The sequence below is a fragment of the Haemaphysalis longicornis genome, unplaced genomic scaffold (genome assembly GCF_048455015.1).
Source record: "Haemaphysalis longicornis isolate Haplotype H1 unplaced genomic scaffold, Haemaphysalis longicornis Haplotype H1 scaffold_5, whole genome shotgun sequence".
Taxonomy (NCBI): Eukaryota; Metazoa; Arthropoda; class Arachnida; order Ixodida; family Ixodidae; genus Haemaphysalis; species Haemaphysalis longicornis.
In genome coordinates this window covers 24,948,313-24,974,031 of record NW_027526385.1, presented here as the reverse complement: position 1 = coordinate 24,974,031, position 25,719 = coordinate 24,948,313, and the positions used below count along the sequence as shown (strand labels likewise).

General features: G+C 47.0%; 1 long non-coding RNA gene across 1 annotated transcript; it reads left to right on the top strand.

Annotated features, from left to right (window-relative positions):
• Window positions 1-307: 307 nt before the first annotated feature.
• Window positions 308-11,204, top strand: LOC144137960 (uncharacterized). Its single transcript, XR_013315775.1, has 2 exons — window positions 308-1,099; window positions 10,654-11,204. It is a non-coding gene; the product is annotated as an uncharacterized LOC144137960 (long non-coding RNA).
• The last annotated feature ends 14,515 nt before the right edge of the window (window positions 11,205-25,719 follow it).

Sequence of the window (25,719 nt, the reverse complement as noted above, 5' to 3'; positions counted from 1 at the left end):
TATTCAAGGATTCAACTGTTATGCGGTTTGGTCCTGTGGATGGTTTGGCGTCAAGTTGTTTACGATTCAGGTAGTCCCGAAATTTACTGGGAGAGTTTTTAATAAAGCTCGGAAGGACGTTTTTGAAATATTCACATTTGGCCCTCTTGATCTTCGATTTGATGTCAGCAATGGCAGTACAAAGAACACTTCTAGAAAGACTGTGTTTGTTCAGTTCGGTTCCTATTCGACACCCTGGAATAAACGGCCTTCGCATTAGTGCTCGCCTTGAAGGGGCAGCCATCTCGCAATTCCGTGCGTGAACGCAAGCTGCTGCGACGGTCTTCTCAGCAAGCCCGGCTAGGGATGTAGACTGTCGCGGGAAGTGTGAACTTATCTGCCGCTTTTATCTCGAACCGCGCTGAGAACGCTTATAGCAGTGTATCCGAAAGGGCGGAGGTGGCGTCATGCGCAAGCCATATGATTGTTCAGACATTTTGCGGACGAATTCCTCCTATCTAGCAAACATTTGCGATTTTTAGCTGGCCGTTTTTTTACGGTCCGATCCACTGCGATAGCAAGCGGGAGCGCGACTGCGCATGCGTGGCGGGCTTGGCAACGAACAGCATTGGCTCCGGTTGCGCTGAGCTTGGCGCCTATGCCGCAGCGCAGCATCGAAAAAGGGTAGCCATCGGAATACGTCGCGTCGCTTATCTTAAAACGCGAGCAATTCACGTCGGCAGCAGGCGTCGACAGACCGGTTCGTCGTCGTACTCTCCTAGGCTTGCTACGAGCAGTTTCAGCTCATGCTCTCCGTCTCTGCACGCCATTGAACATGGCTCATGCCAGGCAAGAGTTCGCGCTAGTCGGATATTCAAACGACCTCGATAAGAAGCCCCTCAAGTTCGTGGAGCCCATCCCACCATCATTGGTCTGCAGTGCGTGTGGCAACATTCCGAGATTGATGTATTGCCTCCTGTGTGGACACTCCTTATGTGAACCATGCTACGGGAACTGCGTGACCCCCTCTGAGTGTGTCTGTCCACTGGATGGTGAGGTTTCTGCACCAGCTGATGTCATCAGTAGGAAGTATCCAGCCGAGAACCTGCTCCGACGAAAGGTGAGGCGTGGGGGCGGATTTGCGACTGGTTCCGAGGAGATAGGTGCTTCTCAGTTACTAAACCGAACAAAGTTTTTTAGTTGCAACTGTGCGTCTCTTGGGGGTGTCACAAGCGAACTTATGGGCATCTACGACGCCTATATTCTAGTCATTTTCACTGTTTTTCCTGATTGAATTGATGCTGTCTTCGAACGTGCTGATGTGAAGCAGCTGGCGCGTATCTGCGGCTATTCCGAGAAATTGGGGAAAGGATAAGGCGTTTACACATGGCCTATGATTATGCTCACTTTTTTTACTGCTGTTGTGAATAACGCTAAATTTAACGCCGCACACAAAATTTGCGTTTTTTGTACATTAGTGTAAACTGGCCTTCTGTCTTACGCTAATAATTATTCTCTGAAGAACTCGCGTTTTCCTCATAGGGGTTGCCACTCGTCGGCATATCAGCTGCTCGATCTCAAGGACATCAGGACAGGGAGCGAACTCGATGCGGACGGGAGGGTATTTGTGCGTACAGGCGTCCTTTTATTCAGTAGCAGTCGGCTTATCATATCGGTGATGCGTTCATGTGTCATCGCGACGTAAAGTAGAGAAATCACCAGGAAGAAGCACCGAACCCGCCGCGGTGAGGTTTTTTGCTGCTGTGAGCAAGGACTCCGGTTCGTCCCCGGTCTCCGCGGCGCCTTTTCCTAGGTACGCGCAAATCGGACACGTCCGTAGGCAGAGATTTTGGCGCACGAATAATATCCCCCAGGTGGCTGAAATCAATTAGGAGGCCTCCACTTCGGCGCGGCTCACAGCGATACTTGATGTACACCCGGCGTCAAAATAAGCCGGGGCACGCGAGCGCGTGGCAAAATGCATCGCCGCGACATCTGACGTTGCACTTCTGGTGTCGAGACACCGATGTGCGCGTACGCGTCCAACCACGCTCGCTAGCTTGTCTTTTCCTTCGCTTCAAACGGCAACGCTGGTCACATTCAACGCTTGGCGCCAGGGGTCACCTTCTTTGCTCAACCCGTCTTCCTCGCACACGATTCAGCGGCCGAGGGAGAGGGTGAACGTGCGTTGCTTGTTCTGCCCTGCTCTGACAGATAACTAATATTGACCGTCTCGCGCTGACAGAATTCTTCCCCACATATGCTCTCCCATTTCGGCATTTCTAACAGCGGCGCTGTTCTTGGGCTGGGCTTGACTACAGCCTGCTTTGTGTCGTTTTACGCTAACTCTGGAGTTCCCAGCAATGCGTTCGTGTTTACAGGTAAAGCCGACTTTATGAAGATCGGCGGAAGCTTGGGTTTTGTAAGATGGCTTTCTGACATAGCTTGGCGCGCAGCGAAGCACGGAAATCTACGGAGGGAGTGTGATTAAAGAAAACGGCTTTAACTCATGTTTAATGGGAACTGAAAGCGCAAATGAGACACAAAGAAAGGAGACCACGAGACGAGGCAACAGGAGTGATCGTTCTGTTGTCTCCTTTCTTTGTGTGTGTCTCATTTGCGCCTTCAGTTCCCTTTATGCATCACGAACAGGCCCAAACCATGACCCTTTTTAACTCGTGTTATTAAATGTATCCAAAAAGCAATTCTATTAAAATTTGCTGATAAGTCGACTATAGCGCTATGCTGAGTTTTGTTCACTTGTCGTAATTAGGTAGTGAAGTTGTCAACGATGGAGAATTAGCTTGTTGTCATGATAACGAAATCTAAGGAGAGAGATTGCCATGTATTGGAGAAAATGGTTGTAACTGCGGCTCCGCGCTTGTTCCGTAGATATCAATCACAATCGTTGGAACGAGTTTTGATATTTTTTCGTAAAACATGCAGTTGGTTGTGAACTGATAATGACCACACCAAAACAGAATACTAACTGAAGAGAGAAGTAATTTATTTTATGAAAGTGTGATGAGACTTCACCTTGCGCACGTTCTGAAACAATTAAACGAGGGAAAACGGAAGAACAGACCGGCCTGGTCGTGGGTTTTACAAAAAATAACCAAAATGACAGCCGGTATTCTACACCAGCTAAAAATCAAAGCACCGCTCAAGGCAAGCAATAAAAAAAATCATCCGTGAGGTGCGCTGCTGTGCTCATTCCCATTACCCAACTTCAGTAGTGGGTGAAGTAGCTGCCTGCGGAAATGATGTCGCTCATCCTTCTTGGCATCGACTCGTAAAGCGAAACCACAAACTCGTGGTTTGCGCGAAGGCTGTCCCATTCTTCCCGAATGGCGGTCCAGAGCGCGTCCGCTGTGCCTGCTGACAAGTGGCGTTTGGAGAGGTGCGACTTCATGACCCCCTACACATTCTCGATGGGATTTGCAACCGCACCGTTCGGAGGCCACTGCAGAGTGTGTACGCCCAGATCCTCCAGCAGGACGGTCGCCTGACGTGCCATGTGCACGGGGCTTTTGTCCTGCTGAAAGATAAAGCATCCGTCGGGGAAACGCCGATCGAGCACGCAGGGGATCATGGTGTCTTGCAGTCGCGCACTGTAGCAGGACGCCGTGAATCTCCCTTCAATGCGGACAAGAGGTCCTAGCCCCTCCCGGCTCATGGCTCCCCACACAGAAACTGCGCAGCGGCCGCTTGAAAGGACACTGTGGATATAGTCCGGGTTTTACCTGAAAATTAGAAGATACCGCATTTATACCTAAAAACATAAGAAAATGTAGCGGAACATGATAAAGGTTACGACACGCGTTGTGTATTATTTCATGCAGACAGCCTGAAAAGCACGCATTAGATATGATGCTAACAAGAAAATATTCCAAATTACCTTGCACCTCGAGTACTTAGATATAAACTGGCATTACCAAAAAGCCTTCACGGAAAGGATTTCTGAAATTTTTTTGGAACAGTTATTCCACGAGAGCTTTCCCCATTTCTGAACAAGTAAACGATGCTGACATGAGAAAGTGAGAGGAGCCGTTACCTCGAATTCAAGGGCCTCCATACCCGCCGCTGCTGGTCCCTGCGAGTACAAAAGGTGGATTCGTCGAAAAAATGACGGCGCCCCATTCTTCTTGGCTCCAATGCTGGTGTTCCTGTGCAAATTGCAGCCGCTGCTGGCATTGTCGCCCAGTCAGGAACGGCATTTTCGCAGCCACACAATTCGAAAGCCCGGCTTCCTTCAAACGCCGGCGTATTGTCGGCGTCGACACTTCCAAAGACAACTCGTCACGGATTTCCCTCGCATTCAGAAAGGGGTCTGCGACAACTGCCGCAACAATGAGTTCGTCCTCGACGTGTTGCGTGACCCTTGGTCGGCCAGGCCTCTGGGCATCCGCAATCCTTCCTTCGTCGCGAAAGGCACGAATTATCCTCCTCACCGCGGTCTTCGATCGGCCCGCCCGTTGGCATATGACTCGCTGCGGCAGCCCCTCCAGGAAAAGTCTCGTTATTAGCTTGCGATCTTCCACGGGAACACGTGGTGTCATTTTGGTATACTGAGCACCCTTGTTCTGCCCTCTAAACTGAAATACGTTTTGCGGGGAAGCAGCGGCCAATCGTAAGCTAGACCGCATGACAAGAAATAGCGTCACTGCTGCGTCCGTGCCGCACATTTGAAAACAACATGCTCACTATGCAGATAAATGCTCATGTTATCGGGTACCTTTAGCGCCAGTCTTTAGTAGTTTTTGTTATTTTTTCTTCAGGGATTTACAGGGCGCTAGACCTGATGTGTTGCCGCGAAAGAATGATCTTGTCAGCCGGTCGGCTAAAATGTAAAATCTGGTCTCGAAATTTCAGAGCAGATGTCTCGAGTCTAGATGGCATAATAATTATGTCGCGTTTTGCGTGGTATACGGGAGGTAACATGGCCACGGGGTCGAAGATATCGCCAGTGCAACGTAAAAAATTACCAGAGTATTCACCCGCTTCAGAGCATGTGTGTTCGAAAGACGACTGCAGCCAAAACGCCCGTGTGTTCGGAGGTTGCGGCGCACGTTCAAGATACCCAGGTGGTCAAAATTACTCCGAAGCCCTCCACTATTGCTCGCCCCATCGCCTGTGTTGCGTCGGCGGGTTAAAACCAACAATTGGAGCTAATCAAGCTGTTTTTACGGCTTTTTTTCCCGGCTCCCTTTGCGCGAAAATGATTTGTTTGTTGTTTTTCGTGCAAGAATAAAAATCAAATCAAATCAAATCAATCAATCAAAGACCACTACCTCCTGCAACACCTGCAATTTAACGCTATCTCCTCTCCGCCCCTAGCGCCTGCCAGGTTCTCCTTCCCTTTCACTTCTCCTTTACTCAATGCAACGAACGTTCCCTCACCTAAATTAAGTTTTTCCCCGCTCGCAGGTAGCACTCACAATTTGTTGGGAGTGCGCGAGCATTTTTTTTTATTTTTTCAGCGCAGATCATAGTTTTAGTTTTAATTCTTGCTACTGTCTCAGATTTCCGAAACATCATTTGACGCGTTGATTTTTATTCGATGTCGTAAACACTAGCCCAGCGTCTACACTAGCCACTAAAAAAGACTCTCGCATTATCGTTGTGTTATGAACCTGTATGAGCCATGGGAGAAGCTGAAGTATGCAACGGTTTTTGTATTTTTTTTTACCTTTAAGAATTTTTTCAACTGTTCTTGGCAGTGTCGTTAAATTTATTGACACGCAGACAGACCAACATTTTTGCTTTTACATAGCGAAAAAAAAAGAATTCAGCATTTAAATCAAAGATAGCAGTCCCGTTGTAATGAATCCTTTGTCAGAGCAGGGCAGAGCGAGCAACGCACGTTCACCCTCTCCCTCGGCCGCTGAATCGTGTGCGAGGAAGACGGGTTGAGCAAAGAAGGTGACCCCTGGCGCCAAGCGCTGAATGTGACCAGCGTTGCCGTTTGAAGCGAAGGAAAAGACAGGCTAGCGAGCGTGGTTGGACGCGCACGCGCACATCGGTGTCTCGACACCAGAAGTGCAACGTCAGATGTCGCGGCGATGAATTTTGCCACGCGCTCGCGTGCCCCGGCCTATTTTGACGCCGGGTGTACGCTGTGAGGTTGGGCTTGGTACGTCCGCACGGTGACGTGGTCAGCAGAAATGGGGTACTTAATTGAAAGGAGCCATGCGGAAAAAATACAAGTTTGTTTATTCCGAAGGATTCAGTGTTTTATAGGGCCCTAAGCGCTTGTTTGGCTGCAAACGATGCTTTATTCACAGAGAAATTAATTATGTTAAGTCAAAATATCAATTCTCCCGCTAAATCGTGCGCTTTCGTGGCGTCGACAATGATATATTGAGAGCATGCAGGTCTTTAAAACTAAGTATAACATGCAGACCAAAGCTGCTACCTTCTCACACACGCCAGTTTGATCATGGCCTTCGAGATCCCCCCGCGCGTGTTTGGCAAAACAAGCGCGGGGTGATCTCAGAGGCCATGGTTTGATTATCTTGTTTATCGCCCACTTTCAGAGATGACGCTCCAATGCTGCTGAAGTGTCAGTGTTCGCACTTTGCTTCTGATCGGACTTTTACACCTGCCGTATTTTTGTTACGGTTCATACTAATCGTTTCCTAAAACTTATGCTATGACTCGACAAACAAGGTACACGTAAGCGACCCTGCACTGGTGTCGGTTGGCCAGCGTTGTTTCAGACAAGTCCAGCGCGTCCGACAGCTGTGTTACCGGTGTCAGCGTGCAACGTGCCGCGCTAACTGCTTCTGTGTTTACGTGTTCGTTGGTAACTTTAATTGTACACCCCGCAATTCTGACTGCCATAAAAAATGTTCCCTACATTTAAGCGCAAATAGCTCTTTCGGTAAGCTTATAAGCCCTGCCTAATTTGCGTTTGTTTTTGCCGGCCTCAGCCAAGCGCACAGCAGGGCTGATGACATCGTAGGCTCTGTTGGGGGAAATGAGCTAGCGGGTCGCATGACCATTCACCTTGTTCCTAATTATGTAGCCTATTTAAGCAAAATTTAAGTTAAAAGTTGTGCCAGCATACTTTTAACGCGGCAGTCTTTCGAATCAACCAAACCTGTGTTTTGTCTGCAGGTCCGTTTTAAGCGAAGCTTGAGCTTCCACTTTCACTGAATAGCTTACATGGCAATGTTGAATAGTGTTAGCTATAAAAGTGAGCCTTGATCAGGGCACTCTGGCATTCTAATTTGCAGTGCTGGTCGCCTGGCATAAGCGGTTTGATAGGTGCGGCCTCACAAGACGGCTGCTAAGATGCTATAAGGCCTCGCGCATATCTGGAGCTCTTGGGTGTTTGCTAAAACCATCCTAGGCGGAACGAAGTTTAACGCCTTTCTACTCCCAAAACAAAAACGTGCACGAGGCTAGTTAGGATGCTTGTCCAACACATATAGCGTAGCCAGTCAAGATTGTAAGTAAAGCTGTGTCGGTTCCGGCGGCTCGCGTTCTTGCAGACACCAAGTTTGCCATGCTCTCCATGATTTTAGGCAAGCACGATACCAAGGCGATTGGACGAAGGTTGGGTAGAGATTGGTTTAATCATGGATTTCACGATCGAGAATTTTCATATTACTGGTAGCTCGCCACGGTCTCAGATGGATTCAATTTCATCAAAAAAGAAAACTTGCTTGCGTTTATTCATAAGGTTTCACAGATGCACGACACATTGTTCGTCAGCACTTGTCCTGCTGCGAGTGTTAGCTCGTACTAGGGCATGCAGCAACTCAGTTTTATCCCAAGGACTTCGCAAGCCTCCTTATCGGTCGAAGCATCGTGCCGATTGTGGCTTAATATGGAACTTAATATAATACATGGATGAAAGAAAGCTGTTATTTCCTTAACATATGAGGGAGAAAGGGAGCGCGGGCAACGGCGACTACTCGACACAGCTACCGGGAAGAGTTTTTATTTCACGCCAGGTTCGCACGAGAAACATAATTACTACTGTACCTGTATATACCTCCTCTAGGGGAGCACAGTTGTGCGTCCGTACGCCATCTTTAGTCCGAACGTCGTGCGGTAAGACCACCCGTAACACGTGTAGGAGCCGCTGCCAGGCCAGTGGCTGCGGCGGCGAGTGGCAGCGGCGCAGGGGTGTGCCAGTACTGCAGCTTCCGGGCGCCAAGCCTATATGGACAGTCGGGTGCTGCTCATCTGAGTGGCTCCCGCGGCGGCCGCCACCGCAACCGCCACCGCTCACTTGAGCCGAACTGACGGGAAACGGGGTCTTGTGCGCAGGGCTGAAAGCAGGCGTTCCTGCCGTGAGGTGGAAGCCGCGGCATGTGGAAATCAGACGCTCGAGTCTGGCGCTGCACAATGTGCAACTCTAACAATATGAGATGGCTGTGATCGCCTAACGAGGAGAGCTGAAAGCGGCCGCCAGAATAGCGCTAGCCCGGCCGCCGCGCTTGCATGGTATTCGAAAGGGCGCTTCTCGCTTCAGAAGAGGCGTCGCTCGCAACCGGCTTAATGGGATCCGGGTGTCCGGGGTCGGCGAGCTCACCGGCTGTTCGATCATATAAAAGCATTTCTCGTTCCGTCGGTGACAAACAATAAAATTCCAAGCCAGCTTCATCTGCCAGAGAAACGTTCTCGGGAGCCGTCCATGGCTTAGCGAAGTCAAAGCTGCTGTCGCCAGCACGAGAGCGCCTATCGCGAACAGTTAACGCTCTAGACTAAACCAGTGCCTCGCTCCCACTTTGTGACACAGTAACGACGTTCCTAAAAAATGAAAGGAAAGCGGGAGAGAGGAATGTCAGCTTTATTTACTTATTTCTCCGCAAAAAATTAAAGCCGTTCCAGTCAACGGGAAAGCTGTTGCAAGTGCAGTGATTGGCCTTATTGGACTGTGGCGCTCTTTTCCGCTTACTGCTACCACCAACAACACTCATCGCCTCCCTGTCTCACTGCGCTCTCGATGAATTGAGCAGGGGTTTGTCCAATAGACTTCAAATTTCCCGTTTTTGGCAGTGCCAGCTCGCCCCCTGCGAAACAGCGCGAGCGGAATCTTCCCCGTGCCGGCCCCTTCCTGCGCATTTTGCAGCACGTCGTTTTTGGCGACCACTTGCTTCGCTTACTACGTTGAAAAACAATCCAACGGGTGTTCCTAACTAAATGGACGCGAGAGCTGCCGGTTATATGAAAAGATTTCGCCTCAAATGTACCCGCACTTTTCTTTGCGCTAAACAACGAGGCGATGCATGAAAAGAGCCAGCGGTTCCGACGTTTCCCACGGTTATGACATTTTAGACCGCTTGTTTTTTGAAGCCTCTGTTTGGGTCCATTACGCCGAAAAGCCGTAGGGCTCTACTTGGTTCCGTTATCTCGCTGTGACGCCCGATTCCGGCAGTGGCTAGACCTTGTGACAGTGAACAAGCTACGACGACAAGGCGGGATCCCAAAGGGCTCTGCACTTAATTAGCCGTCGTCGCTCGCTCAAAAAAAGCCGAGAAAGCTGTGAAACGTATGATCATTCAGTTAAAGCAAAATCTAATGCAGCCTTTAGTGTCCCTTTAAGTGTACGCGCCGAAGAATGCGTAGTTGCGTGCGGGTTAGAGATTGGTCTCGAACAAAAAAATGTGGAAGAGATGCTCTGATGATCTAGTCGTCATCGTCATCGTCGTCGTCGTAGTCATCGTCGTCATAATCAGTCAAAGCAGAGAGCCCAAAATATGCATGTTCTCATGGTGAAGCTTTACTTATTGTATGTAGATGGGAGTAGTGTTGCATTGCTTGGCGTAGTCTTGGCGTTCGCAGGATCAATGCAGACAGCCTGAAGTATAAACGTTCGTTCACTCTGACCACCTCGAACGCAGTCTGCTTCTTGCTCCGAGGAACAGAGGGATAACAGAAACGAGTGTCAGGAGTGAGATTGTATGTGGAAAGTTTGCAGACTTCGTGGATTTTACATGGGCAACACCCGCTTCCCAAAGATTACGAGACACGGTGCGTCACCACACGCGAAGGCTTTGCTTCAGTTTCGATTTTCTTAAAATGTTTTGGCTGTCTGTACAAGCAGAGCCAAAAGGTGGATTTGGGTAAACCCCAGAAAACACCGCGCCTACACATTGGTACCAGATTTGTGTATGTACATGCCACAGCCGGCGACAAAAGCATACATTTTAGGAAAAACGGCTAGCTAGCAGGAGGGGGAAGTCGGAAACTGCATTTCAGCCACAACTTACGCATGCACTTTTTACACTGCCCTCCATGCGCCAGCACATCCTTTAAGGAATTGCATACACTGTTGGGGCTTGATGAACAATATAGACTTGAAGCCACGATTTAGACGTAGCTTTGAAAGGAAAGTTTTCTTCTTGACTTCCAATCTGTGCGACAACATTAAAAGCCAGTGACCACAAGCTTTCAGGGAGACGGCGCCCATAGAATAAACTCAGGCCGCGGCTCCCTCCGGCTCTTTCTGTCCGGCATTCAGTCTTTGCGGAAAAATTCACACGAAAACGGCAAAGAGTAATGCCACCCTAAATAGTTCAATGCTTAACAAACAAGGTATCCTTGGTCGTCAAACAAAACCAAAATGGGATACGACACGCGTAGTGTTTCCGTGATTTGGATGAAACTTAATGTTGTTTCAATGTTTTCTCGCTGCTTCCTTTTCTATCCCTCGTGTAGGTGCACTGCTGGAACGAAGCCAACGGCTGCCTTGTCGTCCTCCCAGCTTCGCAGATCACCGAGCACGTTCGCCAGGATTGCCAGTACCACGTGACCCGCTGCCCCACGTGCTCGGTGGCGGTACTGACCCGTGACGTGTGTGCACATCTGAAATCTCGATGTACAGCATTTCTATTTGATGATACGCCTGAACCACAACAGAGGGCTAATGCCAACGAACAGGCACATTTGGAAATGTTTGAGAAGGTTGAACAGAGAGTACGCGAACTGGATGCCAAGCTCGCTCAACTGTCACTGAAGATTGACTCTGTGAGTGACAAACTTATTGAAATCTGCCACAACGATGATCATTTGAAGGAAGCACTAACAGAGCAGTTTGGGACAGCCTCAGTTCGAATACTGGATCGTTTGGATCAGAACGAAGCGGAGATAAAAGCATCAGTAGAGCAGGGAAAAATCATAGAACAGCGAGTAGGTGAACTAGATGCTAAGATTGCTCAATTAACTGTGGATACTGGCTCTCTGAGTGAGAAACTCATTGAAATGCGCCACAGCATTATTAATGTGAAGGAAGCACTAACAGAACAGTTTGGATCAGGCCTAGATCACAAATTATCTAAAATGAAAGCCTTTTACACTGAAAAAATTGAATCTTTGAAAACCAGCGTAACCTCAGCAGTGGCACCGGTTGCAAGTGATCCAAAAACGCATGAGATGGATGTTATGGGTTATGGGGAGCTCAAAGCAAAGGCAATGAAAGATGGTGAGAGTGTTAGATGGAGCGACAAAGTATACCTACGGCGTTACCTAATCTCTTGGGGAATTTATTTCGTAAAGGAGGGTCGCAGGGTGAATGCATTTCTGGCCTTTCAGCTGCACGAGGGTAGAGAGGACGACTTTATTTACTGGCCATTTAGCAACGAAATGAAGCTCATTTTCATCCACCCCGCGACGGGACAAGAACTCCATTGTAAAGGGCAGGCACTTCCGGGTGAAGATTACAGGAAGTATTGTTGTAGACCAGTAGGCAGGAGCAATACTCCGGGAGTCTTTGTTCATACCAAGATTGACTCAACAGTTCTGGAACGTGATGGCTACGTTAAGAAAGATCAACTCTTGCTAAGGGTCGAGGTGCTCCCGTGGTTGATTTGAAACAGCAATAGTTCCTTATAAGAATATAAGGGACACAGAACAACTCGCGCATACAAGATAACCTTAGAAATAATTGCACGTTTTATACAACCGTGTTTCTACATTCGTTTGCATCGGTATTACCGTACAAAATCAATCTGCATAAATATTGTGTTAAAAACAAAAAAACCCTGCGATGAAGAGCAGACCTATTTCGGACCTACTTGCTCAAAATAAACTTCCTACCAATGATGTGCTTTCTCGCGTGTGATTTCTCTTTTTTCAAACAAGATGAAAAATTAGCAACCAGAACTGATTGATTGATTGATTGTAGGGTTTAGAACTACCAGATAACTACCAAAACTACCAGATAATAGACAAATTAACCGGTGGTAGTTCGACATAAGTATCTAGAAAAACTGAAATTTCGAAGGGTTTAACTGATGAAGGGAGTCCCGATCGGAGGCACCCACAAGAGGTTCTTTTTGTGGCCTTGTTTTAAAAAAAGGGGATTCTTCATGGGCTATTTGAGCGATGTCTTCTCTATCTGTTACTGTATTTATCACAAAAATCCTCCCAAACTAAAAAAAGTAGTACGCGTTAAATTTTATTTGAGTGATTGTCTATAAGTAAAGAGCATTGCTTGCATAGGTAGAATTTGGAAAGGAGAGATTTCTTACGTATTCGGGCGCTATGTGTGGTATGCGAGCGACGCGAGGCCGGACAGCCACGTAGGCAGTATTCTGGAACATGATAAGTAATAAAAATATGCTACGCAAAACTGCTAGATTCGCCATACCGGCACTGACGAGGAACCGCGGAATGTATTGGCCGGTGTTAAGTTCGGCGGACGGTTGTTGACATTTCTGTTTAACGGTTAATACGCTCCTTCGCGTAGCGAGCCGCGGTATTTTCGTGACCGCTTCACTGGTACGCCCCTCTCACGGATCCTGCCTGTTTTCACGCAGAACCTTATACCGGGATTAATGGGCGTCGGAAAGTGTTGTACGTACCGATGGGCTATGAAAATAAACCGCACAGCAAGTTTAGATTTATATGGTGTACGGTAGGTATCAATGGTGGAGTCCGGTGGAGGTATCACACTTAATGCGTTAATTACGCGCTTTGCTAGAAATTCTTTATTGCATGTTTTCGGACTTCCTGCGACATTATACCAAGCACCTGGAGTATTTCCCATTTTTGCTGTGAATCAGCTTTGTAGCAAATAGTTGAGATGTCGGGGAAATGGGGAGCATACTACGGTTGATACAGAAGCATATTAGTTTGAAGTGCGTGGTACGCACCGTTTTCTGCTTGTTGTCCGGGGCGAAATGAATGCGGCATCGATTCTTCTCATGTAATGGCGGTCATCTAAGGGTTGCTGTATGTTACAAGTACTTAAAAGCAAAATTTGCGCTTGTATCGAAAATTTTCTAGTCACGTTTTCACCCCAATTAATCGTATTATGCTAAGAAGCTGCAATCCGTACATATTGTCTTAAAATAACTGGATGTGTTTAACGAAACAAATATGCCGGGAATGTGAGCCATGTCAACATTGATGTGCTCTCCAAGTGCAAGATGAAGCACCAAGATTCAACGTGGGTATTGCAGGCTTGTTGTTTGGGATGCACGGGAAAGTAAAACGTATGCGGGTAAATTCCAGGATTGTGGGGCAAATGTGGAATGAAAGTGTTTCAAGGCGGCATACAACCTCTCTAATTATGTTTCATCTGCGCCCTGGCGTAAGTAAACGTGGCCTTTACTTTGTAGTACGAGGTAATAGGAGCAGAGGGGCTAGGGTGATGTATCGTAAAGATTGCATAACGGAAGTTCAGTTGCCGCTTTCGTTTTTCAGTTGCAATTTTTTAGCACAGATGTTAGGGGGGGATTCGCAAAGTTCCAACTTTCTAGTATTGCAAGGTCCTTGAAGCGGTTTCTAGATTTTGTAAGAAGCTTTCTCATAAAATGTTACCCGAACATTGTTTTGCGAATTTCGCAATTTAGGCCAGTGCACTAAAAATTTCTTTCGCTTGGCGTCTTTACAAATGATCCGCGTGTACATTGTTATATCGAATAAAGGCCTTTAGTTCTCAAATCAAGCCTCTTCGTGGGGATACACGGTGTTACACGATCGCTGCTTTCTCAGGGTGTGCTTCCTCTTTCTCTTTCTGTTGTAGTTAAAATATTCTTGTCTTGATCTTTTGGGGGCAGCGTAGTAGAAGAAAACTGTAGGTAGGCTTCATTACTGCAAAACGCATTGGTTGGAATTTGTTTTAGGCGCCTTGTAAGTGGTCGTACATCATAATATGGTAGCCTGAGGGTGGTTCATAAACAGCATTTTGGTATGCGGCAAAAGCGAGACACGTCAAGCGTTACACATGGACCGAAGGCTTTGCTCGTCGAGTGCACGTAGAAATGCTTATGTATAAAAAATTAGCCACCGGCGTGCTCCAGAAAGTGCAACCCCACACGGAAATGAACGTTCCCACAGCGGTTAGGTTCAAGGTATTTTCACGTCTATGCTCGGCCCCCAGATGCCAGTGCTCGAGCACGAATTTCGGGAGAGAAAAAGACGCCTTATTGGTGCAGGCAGCGCCTCACATGCGCATAGAAAAGGCCAGGAAAGATTGTTAGAGGGAGGGCAAGTAGTATGGAAGAGCTTTAAGGGTAGTAGGGATCCTTTGCTAGCATGAGCCTCATCCAGTTGAGTATCGAAACACTGCAATGGCGAGCCACAAAGGACCGACCACATTTCCCTGCCGTGTGTTCGATGCCAGAGAAAAGAAGCTACAATTAGAGTGTTATCTCCCGGCTTGACACTAAAATATTGTTTCGTTGGCTTCCCAGAGGACTTCTTCACTAGCCTTGCGTCGATCCTGCTCGCGAATATACCGTAAGAGAATATCCTCTCAAATTCCAAGCGAACCCCCCAATATCGACTCCTGAAGACTTAATCAAAGCTCGGAATTTACGGCATCTACGCCAAACGCCTTGCGCAAGTGCGCAATGCAGCGTCAACAGCGAGACGTCACATTGATATCCGAATGCAAATCGCCGGAAAGCGCTGACTTCTCCGTGCTACCGTTGCAAAACTTACTGCTCATAAAGAAAAACGATCGGCTTATCAGCACCTGCATTGGGATGTTCTGCGTACTTTGGCATTTGACCCAGGATGTAGGAGAAAATATCTAAGCCGTATCTTCGACATGAGGTATTTTATCTGTAAATAATTGGTGAATTATGACTCACATTTTCTCGCTTGTTGCAATTCGACCTTTAGTGGGGTGGATAACGTAGCGTAGCATATTGTACGTATATGCACGTAGTTATTCTATCTTGCAGGTCTTCTGATGCTGCGTTAGGGACAAAGGCTGTGTTGAATTTTAACAAGAAAATGTTTTATGCCAGAGTACCCAAACGTCCCCAACACCATATTCGTCACGGAAATGACATCAGCAGAAAAAGTTACATTGCCGCGGCGGCGCTAGGATTTGACCCCACCATCAGTCTGGTCGCAACGGCAGGTCCGAAACATCCTCCCAACTGAGCCATTAAGTAATGCCCGGATGGCTCTACGAACGCGCCTCATGTCCTTCCCTGCAAATTTTCCATTCGGATGGTGCTGCCGTCTAGGAGAGGTGACGCGAAGTAGTCCGTTTTGACGCTAATGAGCACCGAGAGTTGGCGCCTCGATAGGGCAGCGTATCGCAGCGGGAGCTGCTGTGCTTATCCGTCCGCCGCCTATGAGGAACGCTGCTCAATTTGTGGAACGCCGCCCTCGCGTTCCACAAGCTGAGCTCGTCGCAACGCGAGCGTCTGGCGTACAGGCCACAGAGCAGGACCAATGTGGTCGCACCTTTGCCGAAGCGACCCGCCAGCAGGAAGTCGCTCGCCAGGAGGACGTCGCTCGCCAAGCACACCCACGGGACAGCTGCCGACCCGCAAATCACATGCCTTTCGCTGTAGCGGACCGTGACTTCACCAAAGGATCCGCTGACAACCCGTTCGGTTTCGTTTGCACGGTTCGGGAGCGCATGGGTTCTCCATCGGATGTACGCAATGCTCCAGCGTGTGTAATCTATGGTCTAATGTTGATGCGTCTAAAGGCGCCATACCGACGAAATTTAGATAGCGATGTGCAAGTTCATATCGATGCACAATAAACATTTAAATGCTGCTGGGAAGGCACATTTCCCTTTCATGTTTAATCGATTCCTATGAACGAAGGATGAACCACATTTTTTTAAGTATTCCGTATTGTCTGAGGTTCTGGAACTATCGCGTCCCCAGAAAGTTTCTCTAGTTACCGATCTTTGTAAAATTGAAGTCAACGTTGTGTTTTTTACCCTCCCTTTTTTATTACCCGCTATCTCACCATTTCTACCTTTCTTTTGTCGCCTTAGTGTCTTTACCCGCACCTGAAGCACACGTTCCGCCGTTAGTAGGGCTAGCCTCTTCATTGTTCAATGAACTTCCCCATCTCTTTCTCTCTCTCTCTCATATATATATATATATATATATATATATATATATATACACAAAAATGGTTTCGACTACGGTAAAAAAAGAGAACAGATTTAATAACGTTTCGGCCGAGGGACCGGCCTTCGTCAGTGAAGGCCGGTCCCTGACGAAGGCCGGTCCCTCGGCCGAAACGTTATTAAATCTGTTCTCTTTTTTTACCGTAGTCGAAACTATTTTTGTGTATATTCTACCCGCGTCCAGGAAAACTGTATTCCTATATATATATATATATATATATATATATATATATATATATATCGCTCGCACTTGGAGAGCACCTCAAATCTCTCTACACAGGTGGCCGCGTTTTCGGCAGCCGCATTGTAGATCGTGTGCACATGGGTTTGCAACAGAACTAGGAAAACGATATGGTAAACTAGTTAATGGCGATTTCGTTTGTCAATCAAGGGTGGCCTTTGCGCCATGGTATTGCATTGGGATGACTTGTGTCTCGACGACACCGCTACGATCAGAAAGTAATATGTCCTAGTTGTACACACGAAAATAGGTAATAAAACTTCAGCAGATTTTGTCCTACCACTATCCTATCGTGCATCTTTACTATGTAGGTAGAAGTATACGGCTCTTTTAAAAGAAAATAATTCTATTGTGAGAGTTCAATCTGAAACGTCCAAGATTCAAGCTATTTCAAGCGTCAGCAAACAGCTCTGGGCCACTCTGGACAACACACTTTTGTGTCATTTGCTTTGAGACAAACTCGCCAGATGTCGCTACTTGGCAGAGCAGGAATGCAGAAACCGCAGAGTGCAATTCTTTCGTTTGCAGCGGCAAACGGCTGCTCTTGCTTCATTTAACACGGTAAACGGTAAAGCGAGCTAAGGACACTAGGCAACAGGTTCATTCAGAAGGCCGGTGCAGCAAACCACACTTTCCTGCGATGATAACTTGATGGGAAGCAATGAAATGAAACTCTTTGGCAGTTGTCGTTACGGGATGAGCATGCTCTTGCCCTTGTCGCGACCGCCGCAGAGAATCAGCTTCGACAGCGTTTGGGCTTGAACTGATTTATTCAGCCCGCGTGAGCGCACTTGAGCGTGCGCCTCGTGATCACGAGCAGTGGCCGGCGTCGTCCAAGCGCTGCGTGCGGAGCTCCTCCTTCGTCGTCGGCGCGGCGCTCCCTTGGCGCGCCGTTCGTTACCACCTCTGAAACAACGTCGAGGCTACGCTCGAAACACAGATGGTGCAAAGAATCTATTCGGGTACAGCGCCCAAGAAAGCAAATGTAAAGACAACTGATGATACTCTAACACCAGACACGGAGCGCTGAGCTATCACGCTGGCTGCAAGCGTCGTTGCTCCTGCGCTCACTGTATCCTTCCGCCGAGAACGGAGGAGCGTCAAGCCCGGTTTGGCCCGGTGTGTAAGTGCTTTACACTCCGGTATAAAACAAATATGTGTGACTGTGTAAAAGCACCCACACACAAAAGATGTTTTTTGTAGCTTTCTGATGTTTTTACGCTCGTAAAAAATCGATTAAATCAAGAGCGCACAAACACGTCACGATTAGTTCAAGAAATAGCCGTTGCGCTCCGATACCATCGACCCCCCAAAAAACCCCATCTCAGGGGCCCTTTAATGCCCATCTGTCAACCTTAGGTGTCTCGTCCTTGAGCTGCTGCCCACTGAAGACTAAATTTGACACGTACGCATCCTTTTATATTTCCGTCAGTGAAGAGTTTCTCGAGCGCTTGAATGACACCGCTGTTTGGCCGAAAGACTGCCTCTTTAAGGAGTTTCGAGGCATGTTTCGCGAAGGCGTGCTTCACAGCTCTGAGCGCATCACATAAGAAAAGCAATGATGACTAGTACTTTGGATGTGTATTATCAGAATGAGCGCGGTCTTCGTACCAAGGCAACTGACTTCTTTGGTAATGTTCTGGCTTCTTGTTTTCCGTTCATAGCTATCTCTGAAACTTGGTTGTGCCCTGATATCCTGTCCAGTGATGATTTCCCTCAAAATTACCATGTATATCGTAGTGATCGTGCGTTGACGAAAAGCAAACAAAAAGGGGGTGGGGTCCTTCTTGCCGTCGACAAATATCTCCCAAGTGTGCTTTGTAGTGATATTCAGAACGCAGATGAGTCTGTATGGGTTGAAATTCTTATCTCTAAACTGAAAAACTTCTTGATGGTGTTTTTTACATTCCTCCTGATGTAGCTCCTGACGCATTCAGTCAGTTAGTCTCCTCCATTGAACAGGAGCTTATTACTCATTGCAACCGCAAGGTCCTACTTCTTGAATACTTTAACGCTCCTGGCGTTCAGTAGAGCCATCTATCCTGTTCCCACCATAACCACCACATTGAACAGAAGGGTAATACATTACTAGATGTTTCGTTTTGCACTTCCATGGCGCATCATAATCACATAGAAAACTGCAGTGGAAACATTTTGGACCCGTGTTTTTCGAATTTTGATGATGTTAGTGTGTCACACTCTGATTGTCCTTTAGTTAGACCTGACAGATTTCATTCTCCTCTTTCTATTTCCTGTTCCCTTCCCACAATGCTCCACCATTCCGTAAGTTCCTGCAACACGCAACCTCGCTACTCTTTCGCCCGGGGAGGTTACGTTGGGCTGTATGGTTACTTTTCTGCTGCCCCTTGGTCGACAGTAATTGACCAAACTGATGTCAATGAACAAGTTGACCGTTTTACTGAGATTGTACTTTTGGGTATGAAGAAATACGTCCCGCAATATTTACCAAAGAAGTTCAAATTCCCACACTGGTTTTCTTCTGAATTGCGGGATGCCCTTAAACTCAACGCAGTCTCTAGAGTTACGTCCAACGGAACCCAAAATCGGAAACTAGAGTTACGTCCGACGTAACTTTAAGCCAGTTTCTAGAGTTACGTCCGACGGAACCCAGTAATGAAAACTAGTGTTACGTCCGGCGGAACTTTAAGCCAGTTTCTAAGGTTACGTCCGACGGAACTTTAGGCCAATGTTTTGAATTACGTCCGGCGTAATGTAAAGCACAAAAAAAATTTACAGCTAACGGCACCAGCTACCGTGACGCTCTACATGTGTAATCTAGACGCAACGTTATTGAAATGGTCGCTTGTACGATAAATGACGTGAAATTTAGAGATACAAATGCTGCAGCTTTACGGCCAAACCGGGTGAGAAGGAGTAAATCATAGGTAACATGTTCGACAGTGCCGGCTCCCCGTCGGTCAACAGGAACGCGATATAAGCGTCCACACTATATACTGCAGTTATGTGGGTTCGAATCCCAGCTGGGTTGGTGGTGTTTTTTCTTAATTGAAGGATTCAAAATTTTCGGCACTAGTCCACGTACACTTCTTTCCATATCCAACAAGGAGAAGACAGGAATTAACAAAATTCAACCTCGTGCAGTGGGCGCAGTCCCAGTTTGTAGCGTCTGCAGTTTGCCGAAAACAAATTTACATGGGCCAAGAGTCTTTTAATAAATGTAATTAATAGGGCTAGGCGTAGGTTAATGTTTTAACCCGATTAATCGCCTGGCTTTTCGCATCGATTATTCGCTTGTGTTGGTTTGGAAGAACAGATGACCAAAAAACATTATGTAGTAGCAGAGATAAGATTAATATGCTCATACACTTGTTCACACGCATTCCAGATGAGGTAAGTAGGTCATTGTCACGGCGCATGATGAGGGCGAGACGCTTATCAGCTCGTTCGTCACACACACGTTTCTAGAATCGGGAACATCAGCACCCGCCGTGAGTGCAGATGCCGCTGATTAATCGTGCCTTGCTTACCGCAGAAATAGTTTTTACAACGGCAAAACGGCATATATAATTGCCTACTCGTTTTTTGTGCGTGTATATTTGTAGGTTTTATTCAAAATTTTGCCCTGTGGAATGAAGATACATGAACTCAGAGGTACACGAACAAGTCGACTTCGTGTATAAAGTCTAAAAGTTGTCAATGAAATATTATGGAGTTATCTCACCAGCTTAACCGGTTAAAACAATTAATCGCGGCTAAAGCGTTAATCGACTAATCGGAAGGTTAATCGATCAATAACCTAACCCTAATAATAATTAATTGATTAATGGTAATAAAGGGAATGTCCTGGTGGTCCTTTTTCTCTTCACAGAAAAAAATAAATGTCGATAAATTTTAGCTAATTGATCTGTCTGACTAATGAAAAACGTAAGGAAGTTCTATTTTGTTATTCCCGTCTTGTCCTTTGCTTGCATGTGTTAGATGTGGAAAGAAGTGCACAAGGACTAGTACAGAAAAAGTTGAACCTTTTAATTAAAAAAACTCCATCAACCCAGCTGGGATTCGAACCCAGATCAATGCAGTAGTGCGGGCGCTTACATCCCGCTCCTGACCACTCGACTGACTGGGAAACGGCGCTGTCGAACATGTTACCTATGATTTACTGATTCCGAACCGGTTTGGCCGTAAAGCAGCAACATTTGTGTTTTCGACTTTGACGTCATGTATCGTACAAGCAACCATTTCAATAATTGGCCCACTCGACCTACCAGTCCCGGGAAGTCCGAGGACTGCGTTCGGACCGGAATTTCCATAGGAATACATGGGAAAATCGAGCATCGGATTGCGTCTCGGGCAGTCTCTGGATGATCCTGGACTGATTGGATTGCACATATAGAGCGTCCGGGTATTTGGTGCCGTCAACCGTAACTTTTTTGTGCTGTACGTTACGCCGGACGTAACTTAAAACAGTGGCCTAAGTGCCGTCAGACCAGGACTCTTGTCGGACGTAACTTTAGTTTTCAATTTTTGGTTACGTCGGACGTAACCCTAGAAACTGGTTTAAAGTTCCGTTGGACGTAACTTTAGTTTTCAATTCTGGGTACCGTCAAACATAACTCTAGAAACTCGCTTAAAGTTCTGTCGGACGTAACTCTAGTTTTCAATTTTGGGTTCCGTCAGACGGAACTCTAGACACTGCGTAAACTCAAAGAACGTGCGCACAGAAAGATGAAGTGCTCTGGTGCGAACCAGTTCGCTCAGGAGTTTCGGCACCTACGTGCCTTATGCAAAATATTGCACAAGCCTGATCATGCTTCGTACCTGGCGTCAGTAGAAGCTAAAGCAACCCATCAACCGGGAGCCTTCTGGAAGTACATTCATTCAAGATCTAGTAAAACTAAAGAATCTATTCGTGTACTACACTCCAACGGCAATGAGGTTGCGGAGGTGGCCGACTGCTTTGCTCGTCAGTTTTCTTCTTTTTTAGGAATTGGCGGTGGCAGTGATAACAGTAGTGCCCCTTGTCACCAGGGCGGTAACTGTGGTTGTTTCCAACTGGATGAGAACATCGTGCGGACCAGTATCAAGCGGCTAAAGCCCTGGCTTTCTTGTGGACCAGATGGTATTCCTGCCGCCATTCTAAAAACGTATACAAACATATTCGTTCCTGTGTTCACTTCAATGTTTAATAACTGGCTCTGGTCTGGCACGTTCCCTCGCTCATGGAAAATCTCTCGCGTATTCCCTGTATTCAAGCCAGGCCCAAAAACTGACGCCATAAACTATAGGCCAGTCTCGCTCCTTTGTTCTGCCTCTAAAATATTCGAGTTATCTCTTCATATGGTCTTGTCTTCCTCACTTAAACACGCCCTCATTCCTAATCAACATGGCTTAATGCGTGGTCGTTCAACTTCCACAAACCTCGCGTGCTTCATGGAGCAGGCTGTCCCAGGAATCGTTGGTAGAAGCCAGCTTGATGTGGTCTACTGTGACATGAGCAAGGCCTTTGATGTAGTCAACCAGTCGTTATTGCTTGCCAAGCTCATTCTGTTAATGTCCACGCTTCTTTGGTGGGTCTTATACGTTGCTATCTCCAGCAGCGATATTGCTATGTAAGTGTGAACGGTCAAACTTCATTTAGGTACAAAGCAACCAGTGGTGTACCCTAGGGATCTGTTCTGGGTCCCCTTCTTTTCTCCATTTTCATTAACGATGTAGCTTCTGTAATTCAAAATTCTTCTTTTTTGTTGTATGCTGATGATATGCAAATCTTTAGAGAAGTGCGTAATATTCAAGACTGTAATTATCTTCAGGCTGATATCGCGTCATTCCATCGTTGGTGCACCAAAAACGACCTAATTTTGAACCCCTCAAAAACGAAAGTTGTCTCCTATAGTAGAAAAACTCAACAGCTGCAATACTCTTATAAAATTGCAAGCACTGCATTGCCGAGGGTGACTGAAATTCGAGACTTGGGAGTACTATTTGATTCTTCTCTGACTTTCTCTTCCCACGTTACACAAATTACCCCTCGCTCTCTTTGATTTTTGGGTGTTGTTTGCGGGTATTCCAGAGAGTTTAAAGGTCCTCTTCCTTTCTTAAAGTTGTATTCAGCTCTCTGCTTACCTCTTCTCGAATACGGCTCCGTTATTTGGAATGGAACTTGCAAGTCCAATAGTGATCGTATCGAAAGAGTTCAAAATAAGTTCCTCTTTATCTTTAGGCACCGCTTCCGTCATGTGCAAGAAGACGGTAACGGCAGTGTGCCTTTTCTGAAAAGTCTTCCTTCCCTTCGGTGTCGACGAATTCCAGCTGATATTCCCTTTCTTTTTAAACTTCTCCATGGGGATATTTTGTGTGACGACTTGGTTACACTTATCAATGTCAACTTGCTGAACAAACTTTTCTGAACATTTCGAACTTTTAGAACAGATGCTTTAAGTAGAAGACGCTCGTCCATCTGCAGAATACAATGTGCATTTAATAAATATTCTGATCGTCTTGATATATTCCAGAGCACTTTTTCTTTGTTCTCTAACTACTTGAAAACTGTTATAGCTTAAGTGCGTTTATGTCATTGCAAATTTATGTGCCGTATTTATTTTAGGACGGATCTGTCGACAGCGAAATAAATGCCAGCGCAGAGGCTTTTGTGATTCCCCGCATGAAATTTGCCTGATCGGCTCGCATTGACCATTCGACGTCATTCAACAACGGCAGAGTGTATAGCGATTCAGCTGGTCTTGAAAACGATCGAATAGCTTCGGGTGCGGCCTGCTGTAATTATAATGAATTTCAAGTCCGCGCTACAACTTTTGCAGCTATGAGTTCCCGCAGATAAAGTTTGCCAACGCTCCGGGCCCTACGTCTTCTTTAGCATCTAAATGAAAACGCACTTAGTGTACGCTTCCAGTGGGTTCTTTCCCCCGTAGGAGTGCTTGGAAACAAAGCCGCCGCCAAGTTGGACCCCGTGGAGTGACATCTTTCCCTCGTTTTCTCAAAGTGGCTCCACACGGACGGGCATATTACAAACCATCATTAAAGAACACTTCCGATGTGTTTGGCGATCACAACATGAACCTCGTATTACCAAAGGGAGGAAGAGGACAGAAGCATCCTTATTGTTCCGCATCCGGACCAACTCAGCACGGAAGGACGCATTTTGACGGACTTCTGTCTGGTTGGGAAGTTACTAAACTGAAATTTAACTATGCTACAACCAATACATAGGCAAATCCCGACGTTTCGAAGCCGGCTCGGCTTCTTCTTCAGGGGTGACTGGGGCCACACTGCAGTTGCGTCTTATAGTCTTAAGACGCAGCTGCAGTGTGCCCCAGTCACCCCAGAAGAAGCCGAGGCGGCTTCGAAACGTTGGGATTTGCCTATGTATTGGTTGGAGCATAATTAAATTTCAGCCAGCTCAGCACGGACACGGGCGTGGTTTCATAAGCTGAACCTCATATCTTATACTCTGTGCGGAACGTGTTGCGTAACAGGTGACATTGGACATTTTCTTATAGATTGCGGAGAGCATGCAGCGGGGCAGTTAGCTTTGTTTAAAGAACTTCTAAGTACAGCCGCTACGCATGCCTCTTCGGAGGATGTCATTTTGCCTAAAGGCCATTGGATCACAAGGAGAGACATTTTGGGCCAGATCCTCTGGTTTTTAAGGGACACAAGCCTCAGTGACTCCTGCTGATTTGCCGCGCATAGAGAAAAAAGGAGATGCATGGGGGAGCAGTTGCCGGCATAGCACGTAAGGCTAGGTCTCTCCGTTAATCAACATCATTGCCACCACCACCGCCTTAAATCGAGCGCTCGTAACGCTCGCACGACCAAATGTATCAACCGAGATTTCACAGGTAATGGTTCCCTCGAGCGCGGCTTTCGCACGGTGAGTGATGCTCGCTGAGGGCGCGAATGGAGGGCATAGGTTATGAGACACAGATTAAAACAATAAATGCAAGGGTTTTTAGTAGGAAGCCCGTTTAGAAAATCGTCGTTTCATGTCCGCAGTTAAAAATGCAAAAAGACATGCCGAGCACACCTACTTAGGGATATTGGCCAAGAAGGCCGCGAATACCCACTAAGAGAGATTGGCCAAGATTGGTTAAAACGACTATACCCACTTAGAGAGATTGGCCAAGCTTGCCGCCCCCGCCCCAGCCCCCCAAAATTAGTAGTGCCTTAGGTCTGCTATGCCAGGATATACGTAGCGTGAGCTAAAGTACAGCAATCCAGTCCAATCCAGTCCAGTCTAGTCCAATTCAGTCTAATCCAGTTCAGTCCAGTCCAGTCCTGTCCAGTAACTGCTCCTCGTGCATGCTCAGCACGGCTCTTCACGAGCCACGCGAAACGGCTATTAAGCGGCTCCGGTGCAGCGTCAGACTTGGCTACTGCGCAATTCAGGCGCACACCTGGGCACGCGCCGGCGCCAGTGCGTCTGCGGCGGCTATGACGCAGCACAATCTAACACAATCTACTTTAATCCAATCCAATCCAAGCCAAGCCAAGCCAAGTCAAGCCAATGTCCCTCGCGCTTCCGCCGTACAGACCTTCACTCCACACGTGAAACTGCTCAACCTCGGCCAGTGTAGCTTACGCTACAAAAGAGCGTTCGCTGTAATCGTGGCATCACTTGCTCGGAACGAGAAAGATTCCAGCGTTGACCGTATTCATGGCAACAGTTGGTCGGAATGAGAAAGACCCGTCATAGCGTACGCCCCTCCGAGGTGATGTCCAATGATTATTACTTTCAAAAAATGAAGGAAGCTCACATAGCAACAATAACGAAGTATTAGTCGTTGCGGACGCGAAAAAGGAGCAAATCGGCTGCAATCGTGGACTTAAACCGCCGTGATGGTCGTGACGTTTGCAGACAGTGCCCTTCCAATGTGGTGTCCTGTGACTATCACTTCAAAAATGAAGGAAACGCCGACTGACAGGAACAACGACGGAGTAAAAATCGTTGCGGCAGCGAAAAAAAAAAAAAAAACAATCGGCTGCAATGGTGAACTTAATAAAGCTGTAGACTGGGCTAGTTGGTACTTCATAGTGAACAAATGTAGCGCAGCAGAAACACAAGGGACGGAAAGAATACACACTCGTGTATTCTTTCCGTGTGTCCGTGTCCGTGTGTATTCTTTCCGTCCCTTGTGTTTCTGCTGCGCTA